At 37.6% G+C, this 10,182-nt stretch overlaps 1 long non-coding RNA gene across 1 annotated transcript; it reads right to left on the reverse strand.

Moving 5' to 3' along the window:
- Positions 1 to 7,373: 7,373 nt before the first annotated feature.
- Positions 7,374 to 9,365, reverse strand: LOC134295664 (uncharacterized). Its single transcript, XR_010002284.1, has 2 exons — positions 8,860 to 9,365; positions 7,374 to 8,093 (listed from the first exon to the last, which is right to left on the reverse strand). It is a non-coding gene; the product is annotated as an uncharacterized LOC134295664 (long non-coding RNA).
- Between the last annotated feature and the right edge of the window lie 817 nt (positions 9,366 to 10,182).

Below are 10,182 nucleotides of genomic sequence, written 5' to 3' on the forward strand. Positions count from 1 at the left end.
GAAGTTGAGTGGACCAAGAGTGCATTGAGGCCACAAGGGCCCTGTCACTTTTCCTGGTCTCATGGCTGGGCACCTTGATGTGGCCTCCCCAGAAGTAACATTCTGCAAGCAAATTGCTTGTGGTCAGCAATGCAGTGGTGGATCTGTTGGATATACGGGCAGTAGATCAGTCTGGATCCAGACTGATCTAGCTTCCCACACCTCCAACACTTTGGGATGACTCCAAAGCTTCCAGTTTCCCCTGGAACGGAATTCTTTCCCTACTTATACGTTCAAATTTGCCCTATAATTTTACAATTAGTCAAAGATCTAAGGCACCACAACTGAGTCATTAAATTTCCAAGCCTTGCCGCCCAACAATCAGTTTTGGCAGACAATGTGGGCATTTCAGCTGAAGTGGGATGAATAAAGAATATGGTTTTAATTCAAAGAAATAAATGGGAAGCTTAATACAGGTGAAATACAAAAGAAGAGCTCCCAAACCTAATTGCTTTTCTGTACAAATGATTAGAGATGGAGAGGAAGGAGAGAGACTTTAGAAATGCTATATGCTTTAATGAGTTCCGTCTCCAAGTAGTTGCTGGCATTTTCTCAATTGTGTCCTTTTTTCCAGAGTGTGGCTAATTGCTTGCATGATCTCCATTATTAATTGCATGTGTTGCATGGCCTACTTGGAACTTTTGCCCTGGTTAGATGGAAGGGAAAGCAAAGTAGAATAGTTGTTCTCAACCAACAGGAAAAAAGATGTTAGACTCTCTCAGAATCCCCATTCACCAAGGCCATTGGGATTTTCAGATTTTGGGTCCTGATTAAAAGTCTTCAAGAACCTTATCACAAAGGCCCATAGGTTCATCACACATCGTGGCAAATTCATGGGCTCCCAGCGGGGGGCGTGGAGAAGCCATTGCTCCATGCCCCACATCATGCAACTTGCCTTTTCCACCATCCCATGGAAGTGCCTTTGCCCAGCTTTCCCCCATTGCTGGTAAGGCAATACGCCACTTGCTCTCCCTTTTCTGGATGGAGCCTGACTGGAAATACATGTGCCTCATATAACGGGCTCTGTCCTAAAAGGGGAGAACAAGACACATAGGACAAGTCAAGTAGCCTATTTGATGAGGTCATAAATTTGGTCCTTTTAGGGCTATAGATGTACTTTGGTTTAGCTTATTTTTCATTTATTCTGTTTTTAAAAACTGTTTTAAATGTTTTTATTGCTTGGTTTATATTTATTATTTGTATCTCAACCCGAAATCTTTAAAAATTGGTTAGGATAGAAATATTCCACTAAATTTCACACACATGTGCTGTGCTACCTGACAAGTACAATAAATCAAGATGGTGTGGAACCATAAACACTACAAATAAATAAAAATATAGTTTATTTATTTAATTTATATACCGCTCTTCTCCCCCAAGGGGACCCAGAGCGGTCTTACATAATGGCAAGATTACTGCCACATATAATACAAAATATAATAAAAACCAACAATTGTAAAACACATTTAAAAACCAATATCATACCCAATTAAAACAGTAAAACACTGTGTGATCTTTAGAACAGGGCCAGTAACATTGGGCCAAACGTCAGAGCCAGTCTGTATTCAACTTCACATTAATCCAACGAATACATCAGGTTATACAGTATCAACTCGTATTCTAGAATGGGCCAAAAGCTTGCTCCCACATCCAGGTCTTCAGCTGCTTCCAAAGATAATATAGTTTATGTTATGCCAAAAATAGCATTTTCTTAAATATGTGTTCTCTCTAACATATACAGTTCTAAATTCTTCTCTCCCCTAAAATATTTATTGTATACTAATTTTGGTGCTTTTTGAACCAAGAGCATTCTGAGAAATCAGATTCCATTTGACACATTAACATGTATCAGTTATATCAAAATCTAGATATTACATCTACAGCAGTCCTTATAGAGATATCCTGCATGCTTTTCAATATTTCATCAATGAAAATGAGAACACATGTGGCCAAGCAACATCAAAGTGTGGTCAAGATGGGAAAAATTGCCATATATACTTGAGTATAAGCCAATCTGAATATAAACTGAGGCAGCTAATTTTACCACAAAAAACTGGGAAAACATATTGAGTATAAAATGAGCGTGGGAAATGCAGCAGCTACTGAAAATTTCAAAATTAAAAAATAGATACCAATAAAATTACATTAATTGAGGCATCAGTAGATTAAATGCTTTTGAATATTTATATAAAACTGTAATTTAAGATAATAATAAGACTTTGATAAGATAAGACTGTCCAACTCTGATTACCTATATACTCAAGTATAAGCCATCTTGAATTTAAGCTGGCCAGGACCCTCACTCGAGGGTTGAAAAACTCAGTTTATACTCGAGTATATATTATACAGTATTAATAAGGAAGAATCCACCAGCTAGAACAGTGGTTCTCAACCTGTGGGTCCCAGGTGTTTTGGCCTACAACTCCCAGAAATCCCAACCAGTTTACCAGTGGTTAGGATTTCTGGAAGTTGAAGGCCAAAACATCTGGGGACCCACAGGGTGAGAACCACTGAGCTTGAAGTTGTAACAGTTTGCTTTTGGGAAGAACAGGATTTTTCCCTCTTCTCTTCCCTGTTGAGTTATTTGAATGGAAACATATGAACTAAGTTTGCAGCAACTTGGGGTGCTTCCAGACAGCATCAAAACGTGGGATTAATATGCGGGATAAACAAACCTGGGATCTCCAAGCAAGTTCCCATAAAGACCTGCCAGTCCTGAGCTTTCTTCCACTGCCTTCCTCATAGCCCTTCTGTGTTTCAGGATAAAATGGACAGTGGACAAAGGACACCCACAGGAAGTTTTTTTATTTAAAAAATTCTCAATTATACACTGATGCTTATATGCGCATATGCGGATATCCTAATACAAATATGGATAGATTCCTATGTGCTCATATACACATATACATCAGTGCATAACGGCGGGATTTTTTAACCATGCAGCTGGATTTCCCTCTTTCCTCAATTGCTTATTTAATATTACAGTAGAGTTTCACTTATCCAACATAAACGGGCTGGCAGAATGTTGGATAAGCGAATATGTTGGATAATAAGGAAGGATTAAGGAAAAGCCTATTAAACATCAAATTAGGTTAAGATTTTACAAATGAAGCACCAAAACATCATGTTAGACAACAAATTTGGCAGAAAAAGTAGTTCAATACGCAGTAATGCTATGTAGTATGTATGAATTTAGCACCAAAATATTACGATATATTGAAAACATTGACTACAAAAATGCGTTGGATAATCCAGAACGTTGGATAAGTGAGACTCTACTGTATCAAGTTTAAAATAAACACTTTCAGAGACCTCTCATGACTCTCAGCTTCTCCTCTCTTGACACTAACTGGAAATCAGCTGTGTCTCCATGGGAGCCTGAACAGCTGATCAACTGTTTCGGGCTTTTTAAAACCAGTATGGACAGGAAACAGTCTCCACAGGGGGTAAAAAGGGAAATCTGGAACTTTAAATGACTGCAGGGCCACACAGGCATGGGAAAATCCATTGTTTTCACCTGGAACTGGAATGAAGGAGTATCTTTTTGAATCGGGGTTTCTTTCAGTTGTTGTGATTGAGCTCACATTTAGCACAAACGTCATCTGGACATCCCCCTTTTAACCTTTTCTCTCCTAAATGATTGGTAATATGTGGAAGCACCCTTTGGCATACTGAAGACAAGGGGGGCAGTAGTAGTAAGAGAGATAAACTGGGTTATGTTTAAAAGAGGCAAAAGATGGGGTGACAGATGATTAACTGGGACAGTCCTTGATATTTTGGGACACTTGCATGACATGATACTGAAGGATTTGTAGGCCTCAGCCAAACAGTAAGGAAGCATTTTCAAGTGAGATTGGATTCATATCATCTTTGTAAATATGATTGACATTTGTGGCAATCCCCAAAAGCTGGTAGAATCGTCTTATCCCAGGGCCATATTTCCAATAGTTTGATATTATTAACTTCTACATTGCTTTTTCCTATGGATGTGTCACAGGCAGATTTAATTTTTCCTTCCCCTGTTACATCCTCCACAGTGGAGCTTTGCATTCTGCTTATCATTCAGGTTGGAATCAAACATAAATAACTGTTCAGGGAAATGCTAATATGTAAAGTCCCTTGCACATCAAATTCCCAGCATTGCATTCGAATCAGATGTTTAGAAACTCCATTATTATGGTTTGAATGGCATCTCATTATCGCATAGTGAAATCAGCCTGGGGCACAGAAGAACTGCAAGGAACCTTTGTTACCTGTGACATAAAAATCTATTATCCGGCAGGTTAAGCCAAAACACAACAACTTAAGTACGAATAACTCTTAACTAGCAGCTAATTACATACATGCTTGACCTTTCAGGTGGTGTGCCTTCAACTTTTCTCGAGGTGTGAACAATACACCTGTCCATTCTGTAGGCAGCTGGATTAAAACAAACTGATTATCGGTTCTTGAGTTTTGCTAGTCTGTTTTGGCATTGGAACAATCCGAGTCTCAGGCTCATTCTGAAAGGCTTACATAGAAATAGAAATGCTTCATTTAGGGAAGGTGGGAAGGGGGTCACTATGTTAAACGGCTACCCTGAGGGCAAGGAAAATTACAAAGAATAAGTGGTAATGACTCAAGTGAACACCCTGCAAGCAGCACTCAGCATTCATTGTAGCTATATTAATTCTGAATCTCTGTATGGAAGTGTAGTTTGTCAAGCAAAATTTGTTTTTTTTAAATGCTGTTATGATTTTTTTAAAAAACCCTAGTATACCATATATTTGACATATACATCTTAGAGTAGAAAGTGGTAAGATGTGTGTGTTTTTTCTTTCTTGCTTAACTTTAAGCTCTATTTCTGTTAGTGTTAGCAATTTTACATATCTCTTGCTAGTTTGCAGACCCCCAGCTTGTTAGGTTATTATTATACTGAAAGGACTTTAGTGCATAAGACAGGCAAAATGGCACTGAAGTTGGACCATCCTACTACTGGTCTGCCTTCTCCGTGTTCATTTATTTATTTATTTGCCATAGTTATACCCCGCTTTTCTCACCCCGGAGAGGACTCAAAGCGGCCTTACAACAAGCAGAAATTTGATGTCATATACACGTATATTAAAATAAACAGTTACAATTAAAACCAAACAATTGAAACATAAATTATTAAAACAGCAATTAAAATCATGCCATCCATGATTGGTAGACCTGCAAAAAAGCAAAGAATTATTGGAAAGAAATAAAAAAATTCCAAAGATGTTGCAAATTAAAATAAATCTGGACCCAAAATACTTTCTTTTAGGGATGCTTAACATTGATAAGTAAAAAAATAAAGAAATTCTTTAGCAAGAATGACATATGCCAAATATTAGAAAAAGAAAGAAACTCCTGAGCTAAACTGCTAGATAAATAAGGTGTTGGAAATAATGAATATGGATAAGTTGATGTATTTATTAAAAAAAAAAATCATGGCAGACCAAAAAAACAAACTGGGATTTGATAAAAAAAAACCAACTTGAAAGAAGAGCAAATGAAGGTTTTAATTTAAGCATAAGATTTATTATTATAGATTGATTGTAAGAAGATACCGACACTAGAGATAAAGAAATAAAAAAGTAATCAAAAACCTTCTAAAGTAACTGTGTAAAAGATGGAAGTCTATATATATATATATATATATATATATATATATATATTCTTATTCTTAATTTATTTTGTATCTATCTATCTATTTATTTATTTATTTGTACAATCTTTCTCCCTTTTTTTGTGTGTGTACCCTTTTGCTTCTCCTTTTAAATCACAATTCCACAACTACAAAAAAAAATCATGCCATCCAAATTATAATCCAGGGTTGTTCCATTTGTCGATCACTTTGACTTATAGTTACTTGTGCACTGCTCCAATTACTTATCAAAAGCTTGGTCTCAAAGCCATTTTAAGGTTTTTTTTTCTCCTGAAGGTCAGGAGCAAAGGGGCTGATCAGATTTCGTTGGGGAGTTGTATCCCAAGGATATACAGAAGTACAACTGCAAGACCATGAATTGCCAAATCAGTGTACTTGTGCAAAGAAAGAGAAGTGACATAACTGGCATGTATCCACTAACAATGATAGTCTCCTTCTTAATCAGTCTAACTCGCAACAACAACATGAATCTTCTTCTTCTCTTCCACCACCTCCTCTATTATATGAGGGCAAACGTGTGCACTACTTCATTTTGTGTGGCCCACAAGCCTTTCAATGCCAGGCAACATAATTACATTTATACAGTCTTACAATTACAAATGGTTCTTCGAAGTCAGCCATAAGGAGGATGCAGCCCTCGGTGAAGATGAGTTTGACACCCCTGTAATCAATAATGAATTCATAATCTGTCTTACAAGAAGTCAAAACATTTTTTTTACTAGACCCTATGTGTGTGTGTGTGTGTGTGTGTGTGTGTGTGTTTGTGTAATCATGTGCACGTGTGGGACTGGCTGTTGTTCACTTGACACCTTGTCAATTTTATTGCTCAGTTTGAGAGATCATATTATATATCCTCATAATTTCATTTCTCTCAGTTCTTAGCATAAATATGTTTATATCTAGGCTTCCTGAGAATTGCTTCTTTGGAGCATTTCTTAAGTGCAGACTTATTATGGATGTCTATTGGGTTGTTAGGGACCTTCAGAATATTAGATGCTAACTTCTTAATCCTAGAACCATATGCAGAAATGAGAGATTCTAAAGAGCTAGCTCATCTTATTGTATTTATCTTATTATTTGTAGGAATTTATTTTTCTGTTGGGAACACAAAATCATCTGAACATTAATAATACAACATAAACTTGGTTTAATCAGTGCAATTGTCATCCTGGAAAGAATATTATTACTCATAAATATTATTGTTGAAGATCATTATATGTAATATAGATACAGACATATATCTATATCAGCTTGTGATTTGCCCTTTAGCAAATATCTCAGGGCTGTATTTCAATATTTGAAGGGCTGTCATGTAGAAGATGGAGTGATGAACCAGTGAAGTCAAATTACTAGAAGGGAGATTCCAATTAAACTGTCTCAGAAGATGGTTGATTCTTTTTCATAGGAAGTTTTAAAGCAGAGGACACCTACTTCTCAGTCATGTTTTAATAGTGGATTCTTATACTGATAGGGATAGGTCTAGATTACCTTGAGATCCCTTCCAAATCAGTACTCTTATGGTTCTATGTGAATGTATGTGAAATACATCCAATGGCAGTTTTAAAACAGTCCAGTAATCACAATTAAAATAAAACACAACAGGAAATACATTGTTTGAGAGCTGTAATTCCTCTCACATACCTGAAAAGATTGAGTTACTGTTCAATCAATTTTTTAAAAAGTTTTATTTTTTACTGAAAATATCTTAAAACATAACTTCAAGAAGCTTGTGGATTGACAGGTTGGTGTTACAGATGTACTTTCAAGATTTTGACAAAGTCCAACATGTCAGAAACATCTTTATAAAGTTTTTACCATAAGGTCTAGTATAATAATTATGTTGTGAATGAATCTTCCCAAAATTTCCGGTGATGTAATGGAATTGTCCAAAGTCCATCCTTGATGTTCACATAATCAATAAAATGAAACCAGTCTTGAACAAAGTTGTTTTCACTGCTTTCTCCTTTGACATACCTTTCTCATAGAGTGACAATTGGGTTGGTTAAACTCTGTGGGTTTGATTGATGTCCAGTAGTGGATATATAGATCTGATGTAGTTCTGTCTCTGAAATCATTCATCTAAAACAACTTGCTCCCATAGGCACAGAACACTGATTCAGAATAGAATGCTGTACAACAAGCATAGCTATCCCACCCATCGGGCAAATGAGATATCTGCTCCATTAAAATGGAACCAGCCATTGCTGTGCTCTCTAGCTGCCCTGCTCATTTTATAGCCAGAGACAGAAATCACATCACATTATCAGACCCTTGTGTTACATGATTCTCTTGTTTTGCAGATGTCAGCTGAAGGTGAGGCTGCTCCTGTATAGCTGGCCAAGAACAGGTGACATTTGGTGGACACATGGTTGAAGAACAGGAATGGCTGGAGAAAGTTAAAAAAAAAGAAGTTAGGCTGGATAAAAGAAAAAGCTCTGGTGAACGTTATCACTAGAGTTATCCATATCCAAGATATTCCATATCCAGGCTATGAGAGTCAACACAATGTATTGTTTTGAGCATTGAGCTATGACTCTGGAAACCAGGATCTGAATCCCCTTGTAGCCCCACAGAACCAACCTTGGTGACCCTGCTCAAATCACTCTCATCCTCAGAGAAAGCAACCCCCTTCTGAACAAGGTGTGCAGAGAATACACTGCAATAGGGTCATGCTGGGGTCACCATAGGGTCAGAAATCACTCGAAGGTACACAGCAACAGCGGCAGCAACAACCAGTGGATTTTGCTGCCTGGGAGTGTGGTTGAGAAATTTTTAAACAGAGGCTGGATAGCCATCTGTCAGGATTGCTTTGATTGTGTATTCTTGCATAGCATAATGCAGTTGTACTGGATGGCCCTTGGGGTCTCTTCCTACATTATAATTCTAAGCAAAGTTTGTCCTGCCAGAGGTTTTCTCTTTTCCCACAAACACATGTGCATGTGCACACCAGAACTAGTTTTGTAAATATTGTCAGAGCCATGCTATTCAACTTTGCAAAATCACCTTCCTGCTTGTGACAGGTTTGCCTTAGGGCCGCCATAAGCCGAAAATGACTCGAAGGCACACAACAACAAGCCGAGACATGCTCCAAATGTGAAAGCGATGCATTTGGGGAGAGACAGATGTTACCTAGGCACCTTCCCATTACTCACCTTTCTGCCCCGAGCTTCAGAAGCCCCACTGGGTCATCGTGCTTTTCAGGATGATAATTAGACATGTTCAAAGCCTCACACCAAGGCTTCCTGATCAATGCATTGCCTTCGACGCTGTCAATCAAGGGGCTACTCTTGGACTCTCTGCTTGCCGCTGAAGAACAATACGCAGCTGCTTCTCCTGCCTCTGCCGCTGCCGTACCGCCTCCCTCAGGCCTCTGCCATTAAGATCCCCAAGAGAGGCTCCTCTGTGTTCTGATCTGGCATCTCTATTCATCTGCAAAGCAGAAGTCTGATTGAAAAAGCAGTTGCCATATCTGTTCATTTGCATCCCTTCTTGAATATTCATTTCTTCCATCCCCCCCCCCTTTAAAAATATCCTTTGTCTCCATTTTAAATTAGATAATGAATGATATCGAGATAGAACATTGGGGCTGATATTTTATTTTGGAGTTGTTTTCAAAATTATGACTCCCTTGCAAAGTATGTCACTGTTATGCCAATCAGAGCAGAGAGGCACATCTATTTAGAAAATGAAGAAAATCTCAATTTCTGCAAAGCTGAGAAGAGATTTATATCTTCCTTCTCCCTAGGAATTGCAAGTTAGGGTCTCCCCATGTTTAGCCATAAGAAAAGGAGATTTGGTGTAGGATCCCTGAAACAGCTCCCCTGGGTTTTAGTCTGTCTGAAGGCATACAAAATACTTATGGTTAATAATAATAATAATAATAATAATAATAATAATAATAATAATAATAATAATGGGTGCCGTGCCAAAAGATCTCAGCCGGCATTTGGAAACAATAGACATTGACAAAATCACTGCAAAAGGCCACCCTACTGGGATCTGCGCGCATCATCCGAAAATACATCACACAGTCCTAAACGCTTGGGAAGTGTTCGACTTGTGATTTTGTGATATGAAATCCAGCATGTCTATCTTGTTTGCTGTGTCATACAATAAAATAATAATTTTGTTTATTATACACCTCTCCTGATACCTCAAGGCAGGGTACAAAATATGAACATAAAATATATACAATAAATTACGTAGATAAAAACACTATATATATATAGTGATAAGTGATAAGTGAGACTCTATTGTGTGTGTGTGTGTGTGTGTATATATATATACACACACACACAGTAGAGTCTCACTTATCCAACACTCGCTTATCCAACGTTCTGGATTATCCAGCGCATTTTTGTAGTCAATGTTTGCAATACAACATGATATTTTGGTGCTAAATTTGTAAATACAGTAATTACAACATAACATTACTGCGTATTGAACTACCTTTTCTGTCAAATTTGTTGTATAAC

Source organism: Anolis carolinensis, chromosome 1 (genome assembly GCF_035594765.1).
Source record: "Anolis carolinensis isolate JA03-04 chromosome 1, rAnoCar3.1.pri, whole genome shotgun sequence".
Lineage (NCBI taxonomy): Eukaryota > Metazoa > Chordata > Lepidosauria > Squamata > Dactyloidae > Anolis > Anolis carolinensis.